Source organism: Lissotriton helveticus, chromosome 3_1 (genome assembly GCF_964261635.1).
Source record: "Lissotriton helveticus chromosome 3_1, aLisHel1.1, whole genome shotgun sequence".
Lineage (NCBI taxonomy): Eukaryota > Metazoa > Chordata > Amphibia > Caudata > Salamandridae > Lissotriton > Lissotriton helveticus.
In genome coordinates, this window is record NC_136061.1 from 792,965,700 (window position 1) to 792,986,304 (window position 20,605).

The following is a 20,605-nucleotide window of genomic DNA, read 5'->3' on the forward strand; positions in this document are numbered from 1 at the left end:
GAAAAAGTGCAGGCAAATGTCAACCTGAGGAGTTATTCTGATAAAAATCATAATTTTCAAGGTTTATGCTGCCTGCTGGTGGATTTCTTGTGCGAAATTGCAAATTTTGCAATCTCGCAATTGCGAGATTGTCGCTGCCCGCCGCATCTACGTGTTCGCAAGTATTTACTCCCGCGAAATTGTATAGTATTCTAGTTGGCAAGCAAAAAATCCACTTCGCACGGATTTTACGAATTTTCGGCAAGTTCGCTAGAGTTCGCGGATTGCCAATTTACCGAAAATCCGCAAAATCCACGAGCGGAACGGATTTTACGCCCATGCTTAGTCTGGTGGCAGACTGACTCTGTACACCCCTGCTGCATATTTTAACCTATGGTTCCCATTAGCTAGCTCGCAGTGCCACTAGAATCTCCTGTTATCAGAGAGATTCATTTTTGCAACTTTAAAACACAATAACCTCAGACTTGTGGAAACAATACATTACTTTTCACCCAATCGCTCGTGCTCGCTTGTCTTTACTCTCAGAGAGATACAGAGAAGAAACAGTCAAACGTGTTTACAATAAGAATTTATTGTACAGTAGTTCTTCTCATGTAGAATAAGAGCACTGTTACGACTGTAACACAGTAGTGGAGATATAGAACCAGCAGTACAGTGAATAAGAAGGAATAGTATTGTTCTACCATTTCGCAACAGTCATGAACATGTACATGAATATAGAATGCATTTATAAAATGAAGTGCGTACTCCTAAGATGCCTGACTAGATATACCTAAGTGTACCTAGCATGTGAGTAGGTGCGAGAGCACCTAAGCCTAAGAGCCTAGGAACCAAGAATCCCGCTAGGCTTTAGTGAAACGCCCATACCTGAATAGTGAGAGTGTGGCACTTCGTCCTGGACCTAAGCTGGACACCCCGCAAGGGATCGTCAGACCACTGTCAGCTGGAGCGATGGCATGCTGGAGCTGCTGCGTCTCTGGTCAGTGTGTCGGCCTTGAAGTCTCAGTTCCCTGCTGCTTACTGATAGCAAGAGGTGCTGTATTTATACAGTCTATGTATGTGTGTTACTCATTGTTCAGTATGAGGATGACGTTTGGGGATTAAACCTTGAGCGTCGATGGGAGAGGTTACGTGTACCTCCTGGAGAGTGTACTCATTAATTATTCATATGTGGTAAGGATGACGTCTTAGCAGTATCGATCGGGCAGAACCCACCCTCGCCATGAACTAGGTAAAAGGTTTAGTCCATAAAAGGCTGCAGACCTTAAAAGACATTATGTCCATACAAGGCAGTCTTTCCTTATTTGGAGTTATGTCCTTATAAGGGTAGTTCATATGAAGTGACAGGAGCTGATGTAGGAAAAGTGTAGGATGTTCCCTGGACCTATATTAGGGTACCAATATGAAATATAACTCCATAACTGCCCACTGCCATCCAGGTCTGGGAAGCCCTTGCTTGGGCTGACTTGCAGTGCAGATCCCATATGGCTCTTTTTGCAGAATAACCCATGCTCGGGGGAGCTGCCCTGTGTGTTGTGTCTTCTCCAGCCTGAACGGCCTATTGTGCCATGTTGGTGACCAGTAGAGAGGGGTCCAGTGCACTGGAGTAGGTGTGACGTGCAGTAGGGACCTCCAGCACTGCTAGGCCAGAGTGGTGGTACCATGGGAAAGCCCGAGCTCTGGTCCACAGCTCATGTCTGGCTTGTGTCTGGTGCGCTGGGAAGGAGCAGGATGGAGCAGGCGGCACGAAATGGAGGTACCCTGCTCCTTTCGCTGAAGGGCACTGAGTCCTGCCAGCCATGAGTACTGTCAGGGTAAGGGGGTTTGGTGACCATCAGGGACTGTTTCCCCTGCCTCTCCCCCTATTTCATTCTCCCCCTTTCTTGTTCACAAAATACTTGCCACACTGCGACTAAATTAGGTGCCTGTTCCAGAATGTAGGAGTCACTCCCTGGGACCTGTGCATCTCCGAGTGACTGTGGCTGGGTCTCTACAAGATGGGAGGGACCCTCATCCTCTTCTTCCTCAACCCTGAGCCTGGGCTGAACATGGTGGATTGTGGGGGCTGGAAGCTTGCTTTCTGTTACATTGAAGAGGAGCAGATATGCGCGGATCACCCAGTGCCTGTAGGGCCCGGTGTGTGTTCATGAAAGCTGATGGGGAAACAGAGGAGACAGGATGGCCTATGCTGGGCCTGCATTTGGGGCTGAGTCAAGTCCGGATGCACAAAGGGGGCATAGGGGAGTAAGAGGAGACACCCCTAATCTCCCCCTCATTGAGGCCTCCCCTATGGAGTAGCTGGAGCGCCTCCTCCATCGGTGTGCCACCGGGACTGGTTGTGCCCCCATTGCAAGGAGATAGGGGTGAGGCGGGTCCTGCAGCGGGACTACAAGGCTCACCATGTGACCAGAGTTTGGGCTTGATGTGGATGGTGCCGTGTGGAATGGCCTGGAGCCCAGGAGGCCTGGTGTGGCGGCACACTAGCACTAAGCATTGCCCAGGGTGGCGGTTTTGCTGGGACCTGAGTTTCTCTGCCTTGTTTGACTGCTCATGCCACCCCATTGACTGGATCACATATGCATGGGGCCTGGTGGGTCCATGACAGTGGATCGCTTCATCTACTGCAACTCCAGACAAAGCAGACCTTGTGTACAGGTGCCTCATTGGATTGTGGGTGGCACTTGAACATAGGGTGCAGAGGGGGAGTGGAACCCAAGCAGCAGAGGCATCAAAATGGTGCCACTGGATGCATCTTCCTCAGTGGCGCATACAGATCTCAAGATTGACAAAATATTTGCAGCTATTGAAGATACCAGGCAAGGTCTGCACACCAAAGTTGATGCCGTGGCGATTGAAGTGGGATTGCTTCATTTCTGGGGATTAAGCACAAACGGAGACAGGACGGCCTTCGCTATTTCCTCCATTTCCCAGCCAACCTCAAAGTCATGGTCAGAGACATGTGTTACTTCATCACAGAGCCTGGGGATGTTTAGGACTGGGTAGAGCAGCACCAATATGAGACCTCCGCCCCACCCTCACTGGTGGGCCATTAGCATCTGGCTGGGACTCCACATAACAGGAACTGAAAGGCTTGCAAAGTCAGCAGCACTAAGATCCAAGGGGCTCCTATCCCAGAGGAAGCCAAGGAGGAACAGGCCTAGGCCCTGATGACAGCATATGCATTGTGGGAGGACTGCTGATATCCATATGCCCATACTTCAGATGATGGCATGTCCAACATTGAATCCGCCCATCCATAGACTGTGCAGCCTCGGTGTTTCTACCAGCCATGACTCAGCAAACAGGGAAGAGATCATGTGATAGCCACTAAGTGAAAATGGCATGGTACACTCCAAGGGGCTTGCTTGCAGAAGCTTGCTAATTTATTATATCACAGACTGAGAAGCAATGGGTCTTCCTGATGGACTTACTATAAGCAAAACTCACAAAACTTTGTCTAGTTCCTGGGCAATACTAGTACACCCCAGTGCACATTTAGGAGCATCCCATCCATGTAAAAGTTTCTTAATTGTTTGGGTGATCACACGTTCTGGGGTTTGCAGTGGTAAGGGAGTTGGAGGTTCTTTTATCACAGTATGTAGAGCCATGTGGTATGCTGCCATCTTCCTTTCGACAAAACGTAGCTCCTAGGATTAACTGTGTAGTCGTAGCCATGTTTCTTGAGATTTTCGCAGGAGTCACCCTTATGTTGTAACAATCAAAAGCTAAAGTTAGCCTAATCACTAGGAATGTCAGTTGCATGGGCACCACATGAATAAGGCATGCAATCCAACGATATTTCAGAAGCAGGGGCGTGCAGATCGTTCTATTTTAAGAGACCCATGTGGCAGGCGGGGAGGATACTTGACTACAAAAGCGCTGATGGGGGCAATGTTTTTGCACCACATATTACGGTTTTGCTTGGGGTGCTTTAGTCTAGGTCTGACCGGGAGACCCCTTCAGGCATATAGGAACAGAGATCAACCTGACTGGCCGCCCTATGTGTTGGCTGAGGAACAACTGGATGGCAGTATAGCTGTTAGGAAGTAGATACACCCCCAATGTTGCACAACAGACCTTCTTATCATGTCCATCCACCATGCTCACTAAATGGGCCCATATTCCATGGATAATCGATGGAGACTTCAATTGTGTGCTCGATTCGTACCTGGACCGATTACATCCGCCGCTTCCAACCTCCCCCGTGGTGACATCTGCAGTCCAACTTTCCCAATATCTCCAACACTGGTCTTTATTGGACTGCTGGAGAATGCTCAATCCCATCTCTAAAGAGTTCTAATATTATTCCCCCCTTCATGACTTGCATGTCCGACTAGAACGGATACTCTGTGACCAAGCTACCAGGCTTCTGGCAACAGGGGAGGAATATTTAGGGAAGACCTTCTTTGATCCTAATCCCCTGCAGATAAAATTGAAGTGGGGAACACTGCAGCCACCAGTCCCCACCTGGCACTTACAGCCTGCCATGTTGGAAGAACAGGTTTTCTGAGATATAATAGTCATATTACAAAAATAATCTATGGAGCTATACCTACCAATAGCCCCTAATTATCGCCTTACCAAATAATCAGTCAGTTGGCAGTGTAGAAAAGTCAATCGTTTATTAGGCAATCAATACTCTATAGAGGAGCCTCTCCGTACGTCATCCAGCCAGTGCGTGGAGAATACTGACGATTCACACTCAATACATGGCATATATACTTTCATTGCATTACGTGAGATCACCGTACATGGAAAAAAACTGGTAGGCACAGTAGCTTAAAGGAAAGCCCATATATGGCACACAAAGCTTGCTTAGAAGTCTGCTTCTGCTAATATTGGGGAGGGTCAGGAGGGGAACTCCCTTTAGTCTTGGTGCCTGGGAGCACGGGTACGGTGCCTCCAGGAATGTGCTTATCACCTCTGAAGCCAGATGTGACCTTGGGTCTCCGAACAGGGAGGAAGAGTATGAATTCAGCTGTCTGTATAACTCAATTAACAGGGCTTACTCGTTGCTGGAGGGTGGCACATGACTACCGTCCAAGTCCAAGTCCAAGTCTAATACATGTACAGCAAAATGGAGTCTATTTGGTTTTCAGTCTGTGTACAAAGAAACATAAGGCAAGTGCGCAAAATTAGTTCCTGTATTGACGTAACTGATTAATCTAAACCATGACATGCATATATGTGATCAAGAGTACACGTTACTCGAAACGCGTCGCCAGAAAGGTTACAAATAAAAACAAAACATCTTGCCTGAAGCCGTGGGGTCTGTCTCCTTCTTTCGCCACGCCGTGCGGTGTGGAGGTTTGTGGATTTCCTTTGAAATATTTATATATATATAGATACATCGTGCTAACACAAATGATTACGATAAATGTAGAGAATCGATTTCATCCCTCAATAACAGCTGAGTCTCTGTCCCCATATCTGTCCAAAAATTAGGGCACATCTACTTCTATGTTAATAGACTGGAAAGCAATGAAGGTCGTCCTTAGAACTGTATTGTATCCGTGCAGTTGTTGGGGTTAGGGGAGATCGGGAAAATTATCTAGTCCATATTGAGATGTACTTGAGTGGGCAAGAGGCTGAAGCCCGGGGTTACCATGCCAAGCTGGGTGCATTAATGGTGGCATTGTGTAGGCATGCCCAACTCATTCTACAGTTACAGTGCCTAGACTTCTGCCTGTATCAAGCAAAAAATGCATGCAGAGGGGGACAAATCAGGCCATGTATTAGCTTATCTTTTGCGTAGCGTCACTCTGACCTTAACAATCACAATGATCCGGCTTTCCTTTTCCTAGGGATATGTGATCACAAACTAGGTATATATACATAAAGCCTTCATCACACTTGTGGACCGGCAGGGTGCCTTACAACAGTTCCTTGCCTCTGTAACATTAACAGCAGTGGCTCCATTGGACAGGGAAGAGCTTATCACACTGTGAACTTTGCAGGAGATAAAGGGGGCCATATAGGGCATTGTGACGAACAACACCTTATCAAAGGCATACGAGCACCCCATTGCTTCAAAATGTCCCACTCTCTACCAAGAAGCCAAGGCATGGAGCCAGCTCCCACCCACATTACACAAGTCCCTCTTAGTATCCCTTCCAAAGCCGAATATGGACCCATTGGGGCTTGCCTCCTACTGTCTACTGTCCATATTGGGGTCTGTTTTTAAGATTCTGAGTAGCGTCATAGCGGGCTGGCTACATGAGCACATGCAGCGTTTGGTACACCCGGACCAGAACAGCTTTGTGCCTGGACGCTGCTATCCTAAACATCTTTACGGTTCGATGGCCATATGCTGCATGCATGGTACTGGAGTTGGAGAAACCTTTTGATCTAGTGGATTGTGGATACTTATTCTCGACCTTGACAGCATTTGGTATTACCAGAATACTGCACAGCCTAATCAATCCTCTATACATTAAACCAATGGCACAGGTGAAAATTAGTCACTGCATCCCACCTTCCATCCCAGTGAGCAGGGGGAAGCAGCAAGGCTGTTTTTTTACTTTAGCGATGGAGCCTTTAGCCCAGAGACTTCAGCAACAGGGACAGGGTTGGGGCATCCCACTAACTGAGGAAATCCATGTTTCTTGCTATATGCGGACAATGTGCTAACCTACATACAAAATATCCGAGAGAGTATAACAAGAATACATCCTTACTATACTGCAAGAGTTCCATGCTGCTTCTGGTCTAGTGGTAACCTAAACCAAGTCCTGCCTGTTCCCATTGCACCCAGAATGCTCCTAGCAGAAACTCCTTGTAGACTCAGATCCACTACTGTGGGAGCCCCTCACATGTTGTTATTTAGGAAGTGTAGACAGTTCAAATCCAGGATGAGAAGGACTCATGATAGTGACTGTGATAATACTGAACGAGCTGATGCCACCGCATGCAGGGAAAATACTCAGCTGCACTACACGTAGCTGTGATTTCTGCACTCTGCAAGCTCCGTGGAGCGCAGAGTGCAGAAAACTCTGCAAACTCCATGAACGGAGCAGAGATCACCACCCAGGCCTACTAATAACACTGTAAACTATATAAAACAAGAAATGTGTGGTAGCAGAAATGATAGATGAATCTATATTACTAGGTCTAAAATGTAGGTCTGGCTTTTAACATTACATTATCACTTCAATGTGGAAGATAAATCTTATCCATTTTTATGGCATATTTTTTAAATAATGGCTTTCAAATGATAACTAACTGCTAAGGAATGGCACCATGAAATACAAATGAATAATTCACATTTTAGCTAGTATGTACAAGTCTTCTTTATATACATTATGAAAATAACTAATGAATCTACCCTTGTTTTTCTAAATTTGTCCAACTAGTCATTTTCATGTAATCCACAAACAAGCAAACATGGGCTCATCTACATTTCAATTGAAGTGTCTAATACCAGCTAACCAGAATTATTTAGCTGTCTCACACAACTCTCTTTCTTATATTGCTGAAAACGTTTAAAAGTCCTCTTTAGAATTTTGCCCTCTAAAATGTGCTAGTATGGTATCCACTCATTAGAATTTCATTTTCACATTTACAACTTCTTCATTGTTACTATCTTATGGCATATCTGTCCTGAGTAAACTGCAAAGCCAGGCAACAATAGGTTAAAATTGGATTATTGACATATAACAGTTTTAGGTATTCAACTTCACAGAATCTTACTAAGTGGGCGGGGTATGCCCAGATTTGAGTCCCTTGCTTGCAGTGTCACTGGATTCAAGCTAGTCTGGCTGATGAGTGGTGATACCCTGAAACCAGACTTGTGATGCTTGTTTCCAGTCCAGGGAGGACTAGGCCTGGCAGTTTGGGCTGGACTGTTCCCATGAGAAGCAGGAATAAGATTGATTTTCATATGGCTGGTGTTAGAAATGGGATTTCTGGTTGGCTAAGGCTTGCACCAAAGCCAGGCAGAAACCACCACTCTAGTCAGGGCAAGGGAGTTACACGCCAAAGATAAACCCTGCTCACCCCCTTGGTAGCTTGGCAGGAGCAGTCAGGCTTATCCCGGAGGCAATGTGTAAAGCATTTGCGCACGCACACAGCAACAACATCCCAGGCACACTACAAAAGGAACTCCACACAAGGTTATATAAAAATAGCCTTTGTATTCTCATAACACATTAAAATAGTAAACACATAACATACACTGTGCCAATTGGCCCAGGCAATATTCACAAGGTATTATTTACACAGGACAGGGCCACGTGGGCCACAGTCAGGATCAGCACTTAGCAGAAATTGGTAAAAGTAACATAGGTCATAAACATCCAACCAGTAACCACTGGTAATTACTGTACTCCACCTCAACCTGTAACATAAAATTCATTATGCACAGTCACCTCAGTAGTCCAAATACATTAGACCCTACCTCCTAAGTATAACTCACATTAGGGGCGTAAATCACACAGTGAAGTATAATCTCACAAACACAAACTTAAATAGGTAAAACAACCTCATAAACCTAAACCATATCTAGAGGTATCAAACAGGGTGCGTAAAACATACTAAATGCATTACATTTCCTAGCACCATAATCACATGAGCACATAAATCACATTAGGGCCTTGCGCCCTATGCCTCTACCACTCCCCCTGGCCAAATGGCCATCTCCAAAGGGGCTCAAATGCCCTGTGTCCAGAATGTCAGGGAGTGCTGCCAATGCAGCATCAGTCAGGGGTGCGCCATCTGCGCAAACCTAAACGTTGCAGCTGCCCACTACTTGCTGGGCAGCTGAGAACAATGAACTGGAGGCCTAAACGCTACAGCTGGCACTAAGTGCTGCGCAGGTGTAGAAGGCCTGGCACCTCCGTGCCACCTTTGTCCCTCTCATGGACTCTTACTCAAATGGCGCCTAAACGGTGCAGCTGCCCACTACTTGCTGGGCAGCTGTAAATAGTCAGAATGCGACATGGGATCTAACTGGTCACTGGCAATAAATTGCACCAAACGTTGGATGGAGCCATCTTAGGCTCTAGAAACAGCTTACGGGTGTTGGAGCCATCTGGCTCTAAAATCAACTGTGCCCCAGGGGCCCACTGGCTCCTTAAACACTCAAAGATGCCCCCAAACGCTGGAGCCACGCATAGGCTCTGGGACTAAACATGCCCACAAGTGTTGGAGCACTCTGGCTCAGGAAAGCACCGTGCACCAGGAGACATCTGGCTCTTAGAACTGGCTATGCCTACAATTGGGGAAAGCATAGGCCTACTGGCCCTCAGGACCCCCACTGGGGCCCTTTAAACAGGTGTGCCCATCTGGGAACCACTTAGGCTCTGCACCAACTCTGCTCACGTTGGGGCGGCCCGCTGCCAAACGGGGCCGCCCAAGAAACCCAACCACGGTGCCTTCACTGGCACCCCACCACATCTCTCGCTCCCCTGCACTCACCGGTCTAGTCGGGGGAGGATCTCCAGCTTTGGGGACAGTGCGAGACTCTCTGGGAGCCCAGCCACGCCGGGCGCCAGGCCAGGACGCATCTTCATCTGGTTCCCCATCTCGGGACCGGGACTATGGCAATGGAGCCCGCGAGGCTCTGCGCTGCTTCCTACTGGCGGCCCCGGGGCTCTCCACAGCTCAAGGGAGCCCCGGTCTGCAGGAGGCCATCACTCGGCCTGCTTCTCCCTTCTCTCCGCCCGGACTCTCCTCAGGCAGCAGCAGCGACGTGCGCGGGACTTCCTCCGGCAAACCGGAAGTCCCGCCCGCCGCCAGGCTCAATGCTGCCTGACTTCCGGTTTCGGCCGAACGGGGCCGCTGGGGTGAATACTCTCGCAGTGAGGGGTAGGCTTCCTCGAGCACAAAATTATAAATACCGCTGGCATGCGGAGTGGGCACCCGCTAAGGCTCTGATAGGGGGGGTGGGCACCCGCTCAAATTACAAATAGAAATACGGGAAAAGTCGTGGGGTGGGCACCCGCGCAATTTGAATAAACATCGGCACGGCGGCCATCATGCAGGGTAGGCACCAGGGTAGGCACCTGCTCCTTAAATAAATGGGCAAGCGGCCATAAGGAAGGGTAAGCGCCCCAGGCGCTAAAGGTACAGCAACCCTGCCCCTAAAGGGCAAAATAGCGCCAAAGGGTCCTAGGAGTCATTTTAGTAAAGCAGAAGGATCCCACAGAAGTCCTCCAGGCATCGAGGGGCAGTGCAGGGCCCAAGGAGGCAAGCCTTCCCCTGGGCCCCAGCAGCAGCATGCCCCTGGTTGTTTCAAGGCAAGACAAGAATAAAAACATGGGGTCACAGCCCCTCCTTCTATACACAAAATCCTTTGTCTCCAAAGGTACAAGCAAGGGGCGAACCAGATGCAACTGGTACTGGAGCACTTTCTTTTGCTCAGCCCCTCTCCCTACTCACAGGACAGGCCATGGACATCAGACACACCACAGGGGGTGGAGCCAGCATTGTGGAGGGAAGGCCTAGCCCTATTCAGGTCCCAGGTGCAAGGATGTATGACATTACAACGCATGCTTTTACATGCATGCCTTTACAACGCGGGTTTTACAACGCAAACCTTTACAACACATAGCGCTTTGGGGTGCTGGATAGTGAATAGTTTAATTTACTATTCCAACTCCAGTCCCCGTGGACACTAGGGAAGGTGTTGGGCAGTAAATTAAACGTATTCCCTATCCTAGAGCGCCCCCCAGCGCAATGCCTTGTAATGGTTTGCGTTGTAAAAGTTGCGTCGTAAAGGCACTGTGTGGTAAAAGTTGTGTTGTAAAGGATGTTTCCCCAGGTGCAACTCCTACCTGCCATCAACATGTAGATCTCCCCATTCACCACCGGGCAGACCCATCCTGACTCCTGGAGCCAGGCACACCAGCCAGCCAGCCAATCACAAGTCAGACAGTCAATTCACATTCGCTGCACAGACATGCCAACTTCTAAAAGTGGCACTTCTCCACTAGACACAATAAATCTGCGCACATCATCGCGCATCATTTAATCTCACGAGTTTGTACATACCAAACTCGACCCTGCACTCCCCACACATCATGAACTACCATGGACACACATATCCCCATGCATTCCTATGGGAGGGCAGGCCACTCTCACCACACATACACAGAGAGCGTACGTACTTTACACTGGACCACAGTGAAAAAGTGTGCAGAGGCCTAAAATCACCAACACCAGGTTGCAGAAACAGGCTAGGAGAATGCAAAAAGTTTCGGGGTGAACCTGCCAAAAGGGCCAAGTCCAACACAACCGCCTGCCAGCCAAAACGCAGGGCAGACCAATCACTCCCTTGATGGGCTTCCCTGCTTTGGGCGATAAAACACAAACGCGAACCCGCACGGCGGGGACACCCTCCGGTTCTACGCCACTCTGAACCCACATGGTTTCCTCTAAACAAGAATTCTCTGGCCCAACTAGGATACCCCACTGGTACTCTCTCATGGTCCACGGCCAGGACCAGGCCCTAGGCCATCCAGATGTCACAGGTCCTTGCCAATCCACAGAGTGGGGAGCAGTAACCCTTGTCACACAAAAGCCATTCTCCACTCTCCTTCTCAGTGTAGTTCCAAACTACCACTGATCCTTCAACCTACAGTCCGCACCCTCAGGCTGATCAGAGGTCACGGGCATGAATTCCCCACCCTGCCTCTACTTCTGGGGTTCCACACCCTCCCAGGGAAGCACCCTCCAAAACACAACTCTCCCACCCGTTCAGGACCTCTCTTCGTCACTGGTCTACTGCCTGGGATCCACATTCACCGGAGGCACCGAGGTCAGAGGCAAGATTTCCCTCCCTCTGCACCCCCTTCCAGAGTTCTGCACCCTCCCACTATAGAGCAGGGTCCCTCTCCTTTAAGATGGGCCGCACCTGCTCTCAGGGTAGTACTACCATAGTCAGCCAGGGACCCTAAGGATCCCGGCGAGGCCTGCACCACCCCTGCTGGGAAACACAGGGTCTCTTCACTTTAAGATGACCTTCGCCTATGTTCACAGTGTACCCCTAGAAGGCAATCCGGCCAGGACACTGGTTACAGATGCCCTGCCTTCCAGGTCAGGCTACAACCCGAACCTGGCCTTCACCTCCTCGGGGAACGACCTCCAGAGGCCCCACAAATCGTCAAGCAGTCTGGGCGGTCAAATGCCCAGCAAACCAGGACTTCACGGGGAGCACGCATGCCCCACTTGAGGGTGACACATCACTAATGTGTCGTGTGACAGTATGCCTGTCTCTCAGAACAGAAGTGGCATCACCATGGTCACTCACGGATGGCTCAGCCCTTCTGGCTGGCCCCTGACCCACTGGCTTTTCCACTGGGGTTGGTTGTCCTCCTCTCACCACTCAACCAGGAGTTCTGCACCCTCCACTTAGGAGCGGTACTGCCCAACACCAGGACCACCGGAGTTCTGGTCACAGACACTCCCCGTGCTCTAGACACAGAAAGATCCTCCTCAAATCACCTGCCAGTACAGCCTAGGCCCCCGACCTGGCGCTCCCTAGGGAACCCTCCAGGCGGAATGTCAGTTTTTCTCCCGGAAATGGAACTGCTTGGCCACATCTTCTCCAACACTGGCATAGAGGTCGAGCCTACTAAATGCATCGATGTAAAAGATGCAGCAATGGCAACAACCTACAACAAAATCTGGAGCTTCCTTTGCCCCACAACTTACTGAGGGAAGTTCATCCCCTATCTAGTGACGCTTATAGACCTGAAAGACACCTCAGCAAAGCATCAACTCTGTTGGCGTGGGGTAAGGATGAAGGTGATGCATTCTCAGACATCAAAAGTGCCCTTCTTCATGACACCATAATGGCATATTTTGATCTGGGAAAGGAGTCAGGACTGGTAGTAGAAGCCAGCCACATTGGACATAAAGCCGTCTTGATGATGCGCCCCAATGGCGATTGCTGGGTGGCCATCACTGCTGTCAGTAAAGTTCTCCCTGACACTTTTAGAACAGCCATTTTTTGCCATGATTTCCCGAGTATTTTTTGCTTTCTGACCTCCTGTTTTGACTATGTGCTGCACTTCATTTTGCTGGTTTTAGGGATCTGGGCACTTATTCACTGCTGACCAGTGCTAAAGTGCATGTGCTCTGTGTCTCAAATGTAATGGCATTTGGTCTCTCAATGATTGGTATATTTGATTTAATGTTAAACCCTAGTACAGTGCACTACCTGTGCCCAGGGCCTGAAAATCAAATGCTACTAAGGGGCCTGCAGCACTGATTGTGCCACCCACATGAATAGTACTTCAAACATGTCCCAGGCCTGCCACTGCAGAGCCTGTGTGTGCAGTTTTAAACTGCCATTTTTCCTGGCAAGTTTACTTACTTTCCAGGTGCAAACCTTCTCTTTTATCACATATGTCACCCCTATGGCAGGCCTTAGGCAGCCCCATGGGCAGGGTACAATATATTTAAAACATAGAGCATATGTTTTTGGGTTTTACACGCCCTGGTAGTAAACAACTGGGAAATATAATTTTCACTACAGCATGGCCTATCTCTCCCATAGGTTAGCTTTGGAGGCTGCCTTGTAACACTTTACAAGTAACTTCCAATTGGTAGAAGACTCACATTATAAAAGCACATCTTTAGTGAAGTTGGTTTTTGAATTGCAGGTCTGAAAGTGCCACTTTTAGAAAACTGTCATTTTCTTACTTTAACTATTTATGTGCCTCTGCCCTGTCCTTAGAATACTTGTCTGGGTTGGATGACAGTTGGACTTTGTGAATTCCCTCTAGATAGTCACACACAAAGGGAGCTGAGGTGTGCTCTGCCTATCATGATGACCCATCACCAGACTGAGCGTTATTACTGAGCTATAATGAGAGGGAGGAGATGACACTTGCACCTGAATAAGACTGTGCCTGTTGCCACACAAAAACCCTGTAAGTGTGTCTCAAGCCGGGGAGGGCAGGGTCTTGTGCACTACAAATACCTTTCTATGAAGTCTCCCTACTTTAAAGGCAAAAATTGGTATAATTACTGGACCTCTGACACCGTATACTCAGAACATTTCTGGACGGAGGATATTCTACAAGAAGAAGAGCTGAGGCAGGAAGGACTGCAGGTCTGCTGATTGCTTTGCTGTATTGGCCGGCAGCCTACTGATTCTTCCCTGGGAGTGAGAGGACTGAATTTAATCTCTCCATCCTGCATCTAAAGGTTCTCCAGGGCTTGTTTCGACTTGACTCCTGTTACTGAAGTCTCAGGGATATCAAAGACTTCACCTGTATCATGTTACAAGCACCTGGGCTCCTCTGCTGTAAGTCCTGCTCTGTCAAGTGGTGCTAAATATAGTCCTGGTTACTTAGAAGACATTGCTTGGTGCTGCAACTCAAGAAACCGATGCATCCAGTCGGAAGCTTCATTTGCAACCAGCGCTTTCCCTTCAAAACTGATGCATTGCTGCTGCCAGCACTGAATCTGTGGACACCGCTCACTGAGTGCGTAAAGCAATGACCTTGACTACCAATGCAGTCCGACTTTACTGATGCAGCACCTCCAAATCACTGCTCCTGCATGATTCTCGAACAATGCATCACTGACATCTGCAGCACCCCGCCCCAGCTGTGATGCATTCCCAGCCCAGCATAGCTTGTAAGTGATACATAGCCTTCAGCAAAGCTTCAACATTTACACCTCGGAACCAAAGCACAGCACTCTTGGCAGTGATGCATCAATTACTTTACCTGACTTTGGAACTGATGCATCACCTACGAAAGCAACACATCACCTCTGGATTTCAGCCTTGAGCATCAACGCATCTGAGGTACTGTCAGCGGTTCTGCATGTCTCCTATATCTGGCCCACACTCCATCATGATCAGCCTCAACTTTGGATTTGCCTCATTCAAGTGCGACCAAATAGCCTCAGTTGGAGCTATTGGCGTCTAAGCACTGCATTTTAATTTAATTTTGCAAAATTCATGTCTTGACTTGCGTATGTCGGATTTTTGTCATTTTGGTCTTGTTTTACTGAGATAAATATTTACTATTTTTCTAAAATGATATGGAGTACTTTGCTGTGTTTTCACTGTGCTATTGTGTGTGCATGCACCAATACTTTACGCATTACTTCTTTAGTTTAGCCTTACTGCTCTGTACCAAGCCACCAGTGGATGAGCACATGTAAACTTTTAAAGTGAACTACTCTTACCCAAACTAGGATTGTGGTTCCCGGTTGGAGAGTGTGTATACTCTATCAGCCAGAAACCCAATTTCTAACAGACATGAGAAACTATATGACCACATAGAAGAGGAAGATATTGCCATTAAATTGTGCAGCTATCATTTTCACCTCTACCTCTATGGATTAATTTCAGAGTCATAACCAACCACAAGCCACGCTCTTTGTGGGCACGGTACCACAGTCCCCTCCCCGAATTCAGAAATGGACTCTGCAGCTGTTAAAATATCAACAGTACACTACAAACCAGGCTCATCCTGCGAGTTCACAGAATCTATATCCTCCACCAGCTGCGCTCAACCATACTAACCCTCATGGATGCAGGGCACCAGGTTTATACCAAGCCGAAAGCACACCTACAGCTTAAAGTTTAGTTTTCCACCCTGGATGCAGAAGTTCATGACATGAATGAATGATTTGTACAGTTAATAAAAATTCACAATATTAAAAACTTCCATTAATAAAAAAAAATGTTTAAGCCTTATTCACATTTATAATGTAAGAATAAGAAAAGAAGGTGTTTTACACTCTTTAAAATCATAAAAGTCTCAATTGCGTTTTGGTATAGACCATTTATAAGTTTGTAAGGTCAAGTTGCCTTGGTTTGCCAGGCGTAGGTGTAACTTGGCAAGTGACTAAGCGGTCTGTCCTTTGTTGGATTGAGGTGCTGTTGCTTACTGTACTTTGGATGAACCATGTGGTTATCTCTGGAGTCTTCTAGCCACTATGTCAAAATACTTTGTTAGTCTGCAATTTAACTGAATCTCTTCAGGATTAAAGCACAGCATCACAGCCTGCCTGCAACTTGTTATGCCCTTTTGGTTCCATAAAACCCGAAATAAGGAGCGCCTTATGTCCATATGTATTAGGTCCTCTTTCCCTGCTCTGCAAAGTCGGCAAAGGTGTTCTTCTGCTCCCCTTTTCCAAGGTGCCAGGTGGGGTAATATTAGTAAGATGCTGAAGCTCAAATTTAAAAATGTTGTTTTTGTCATCTGCTTCAGGGCATTATAATCTTTCAGCTCTGTCCATCCATGAGCTCTCTTTGCCAGAATTTCTTTGTCGTCTATGGATGATAAAATTTTTGTTACTTTTGTTACCACTTCATTGAAACTTTTGATGTCTGTGGAGGACTCCCAGAGGTTTGTTAGTCCCAGGATCTCCAGTGATTCTTTTAGATACTGCCTAGCGGGTGAGTTCTCTTCGATAGAGAGTTTGGTCCAGAGGTGGGCATTTAAGGATCCTTGCTCGGCACCTCTGATTTTTCGCCAGCTTTTTATATAGGTGCCCTTCCTCTTCACCGTTTGTCTCTGGAGACCAAATTCAAGGTAGATTTGGGCAGGGGAGATGCAATTAGTCAGATGGAAGATTGCCCTGTATGCTTGACTGATAGTTTTGTCTAGAGCCGTGGGGTCTTTCCCTTAGATGGGTTTGCTGCCGTATGTGAGCATAGGCTGTAAATGTGCTCTAATCAACTGTAGAAGGGGATCCAGTGACGGGTCGGGGTGAACTTTCTTCAAGGGCTTCATTGAGAGATAGAATGTTGTGCCCTTCTGACGGGTAGCCTCTAGTTGGTGTTTAAATGAACCTATACTGTCTAAAAGTATGCCTAGATATTTGTAAGTGGCTACGTGGTCTAGCCTCTGTCTGTCCAGGAAACATTAAAGTTTATTTGTTTTGTTATAATTCACTGACGTGACTTTTGATTTGTTTAAGTTAATCTTTAGTGCATTATTTATTGAGAATTTGTTGGTGGTGTCCAGGAGATGTTGAAGTCCATTGGGGACCAACTAATTAGGACCAGGTCGTCTGCATATAAGAGATTTGAAAGCGAGATGTCTCCCAGCCCCGGAGCATGCGATTTGGTTTTCTCCAATTCTCCAGGGAGATCTGCGAGAAAAAGATTAAACAGCATGGGGCTAGGATGTATCCTTGTTTTAAAACTTTGGTGGTATTGATTTGCCTTAAAAGGTGCGTTCCAGAGCCCAGTTTAATCTTGACCCAAGTGTTGGTATGTTGTAATATCAGCTGTTGTAGAATTGGCCTGGGAATCCCCCATTTTTCCAGCTTCTGCCAAAGTTTGCTGCGGTCTACCTGGTCAAACGTAGCACTATAATCTATAAAACATAGTAATAGCGCGTTCTTGGCTGTTTTTCCGCATCTGTCAGAAGAGTTGGCACCATGATATTGGTTATTGTGCCCTGGCCTCTACAGAATCTGGTTAACTGGGATGATGTGCTTTAGGATTGCCCAGGATGTTATTTCCTACAAGATAAGTCTCGCATAGTACTTTGCCTCTGTGTCGATTAGGGCAATAAGTCGATATTTGCTTGGATTGCTCCTCTCGCCCTGTTTATAGATTGGACTTATTATTGAACCTCTCCAGGATGATGGACATTTTGCTGTTTCCCTGATTTCCTGGAAGACTGGTACCAGTGTGTCGCTCCAAAAGTCGGCGTCTTCCTTATATATTATTGGCGGGATTCCCTTTTGAAATTTGTGGGTTGATCCTAACCACTATTGCTGTGTGATATTTTTCCTTTCTGTTTGAGGTTGGTTTGAGGCATGTTGTTGCTACCTCCTCCGGATTTGCGGTCTTGCGCGGGGGCACTGTTGTAATGTAGTCGTCATATACTTCATGTTTGCGTGTTCCAGTTTTATTGGTACTTGGATATATTTCAATTATCCGACTTCTACCTCGGGATGGATCCCCCTCTGGGCTTTTATCATTGAAGTGATTTGATAAGTAGTGTGCCCATTCGGGTTCAGATATGTGTGAGTTGATTCCTTTGTGGCCTGGCCGTTGGAAGCTGTGGATTGTTTTCCACAATCTAGCACTATTCTTCTGTTTCAAGTTGTGCACGATTTTTGCCAAGAGATCCTCGTTCAATTGCCTTTCCTTTCCCAAGTCTTCTTCTTTAGCTGTGCCTTTAAGGTTCACAGCTCCTTTTGCAGGGCATCGTTATTTGATTGTTTGCGAGCTGCCTAAGGATCTGGTTTATTTTCAGTTTTAGATTTTTTTATCTCTGGTGTAATTACCTTACCGAATATGTTGCACGGCGTATTTTTTGCTCTGTGGCGTGTGTTGTTCCGAGTTCCGTTACAAATTCTTCCCAAGCCTCTCATGGGTTCTTTGTCAAACTTGTTATCAGGTGTAAGATTGTTTTTGCATTGATTGTTAATTCTTCTACTTTGTCGGTATTGCACCTTATTCGTCTATAGTTGGTGGTATACTCTGTGCCGATACTACTCCTTGCTTCCATATCGTTCCAGCTGGTGACGCCTAGTTTCACTTCTAGTGGTAGATGGTCACTTTGGCCATTCTCTCCAACCTTGAACGAGCTTATTATTTCAAACAGTGGTAGTGTTGCAAGGGTGAAGTCGAGATGAGAAGAAGTGGTTGAGGAAAAATATATTGATGCTGGCAGTGTATCCTCTTTAAATCGTCCGTTTAGTACTCTCAGATTTAACTGCTCAAGGTCTTTCAGTAGTTGATTTGAGCATCTTGTTTGCTTGTTTGGAGAGGCTGTGGATTGGTTTGGTATTCCCCACGCGATGTCCATTTCCAGTGGTATTTCATCTTCTGATTTCTCTCCAAAAAGCTGAAGGTTAAAATCACCTGCTAGAAGTATGTTCTCCATTTCCCTTTCCTCCATGAGTCTTACCAATTTGCTAACAAGTTCTCTTGCCCCTTTTTGTCTGTGCTTGGGGTGTATGTATGTATTTATTACGTATAGTGGTTGAGCCACCTGATTATTTTCAATTATTATTGCCAGTGCCTGTATCGCACTAGGGGGAGTGATTTTTACATTGATTTCTTCCATTGTTCTGATTGCTAGTATTGAGGCGAGTGACGCCAGGCCACCTGAGCTGTAACCATAGGAAGAGCCTCTGGTTGCTGGGTGGATTTGAGTTGTATATCCTTGTAGGGGTATCTCTTTCTCATCCAAGGTTTCTTGGAGTAAAATTAGATCAAATAATTTTAAATAGTTTAATGTTTCTGGTTCCTCCAATTTGTCAGAAAGACCATTGATATTCCAAATGCATATTTTAATATTAGGGGTGTCAGCTTTCATAAAAGTCTGGCCTGATGCACTTTGTCACTTTGTTTCTTCTATAATTATTGTCCGCCGTATGGTTGCCTAGTTTAAATCAGGTTGCTGGGTTGGTAGATGTTTTAGGTGTGGTGGGTTACTGTCGGGTCCTGGGGAGTGGCTACGTGCTCCTTTTAAAATTGATTTGACTATTTGTAAGCGTTCTTTTTTGCTTTCTTCTAGGAGCAGGGTGGGGTAGGCTGATCTTTTTCCTGCTTCGAGCCTTATTCCCCATTCAGAGAATCTGAGCGTTTCCCCCAGGATTTGATCAGCTAAGTCGTTTGTTTTCCGTATTGTCTTTGTTATTTTGTGACCTTGTAAATCTGGGAAGGGGTGAAATTCAATTGCGAGCAAGTCTGTTGTTGTAATGTGTTTTAATTTTTCAATTGAGTGGATAAGCCTTAGTATATTACCCCTGTTTAGGGTGTCCACTCTTCCTTTGGATTTGAATTCTGGAATAGATTGAATAATGTCTGACTCTGTTGTTACCTCGTATTGTTTGACCCCATGTAGGGGCTGGGTTTTGTTTGTTATGTAATTGCTTTCTGTGCTGACTCCGTGAAGGTCCTCTTTTGCATGTACAATGTCTGGCTTATTCGTGCTTTGTGTACATGCATTCGTCTTTTGTTCCTGGATGGTTATTTCCTTGCAGTGGTTGACTATATTTGTAGGTGGGTTGGTGTTTGTGACTTCCATGTTGATTTGGGTGGACTCCTCAAGGGCCTGCTCTGTGACCTCAGTGCCGGGTTGTATTTTTACTGCTGGCAGATTTTCTACGATGATCCTTCTTTTACTTTGTATATCATTTGCCAGTTCGGGTATGTTGCTAGGTTGGTTGTATTTGGCTTGGTCGAAGTGCTTCTGCACTATCTGTTTGCTTGTTTTCTCTTTGAAGAGTGTCGGTGTGGCGGTCTCTGCTGCGTTTAAAATCTTTGTGTCTAATAATTTTTTGTCTCGAGGTGATGTCTTTGTACCATTGATGTACTTCGTCATTTCTCCTAATTGCTCCTTTCCCCAAGATGTGGTAATTTGCTGGTTCTCCTCAGTGCAATCTGCTCCTGTTGTCTTTCTGTTCCTACCCTTTCTTTTTTGTTTACGACGGGCTCGCACGTTCGTAGATGTCTCTGGGCCGGCCCTTTCTTTGATAGAGATGTTCTGAAGGGACGCTTCTGATGTGCTTTTGGTTTTTGGAGATGAGTCCCCTTGCTTGATAGCTGTGTGGTTGTCATTGATGGTTCCTGATGATTTATAGCAGGGGGTTGTTCTGCCGGGCTTGACCTCCGTTGTGGGGTGCATTATTATATTTAGGTCCCCAGGAGGTTCCCCAACATCGTAGGTAG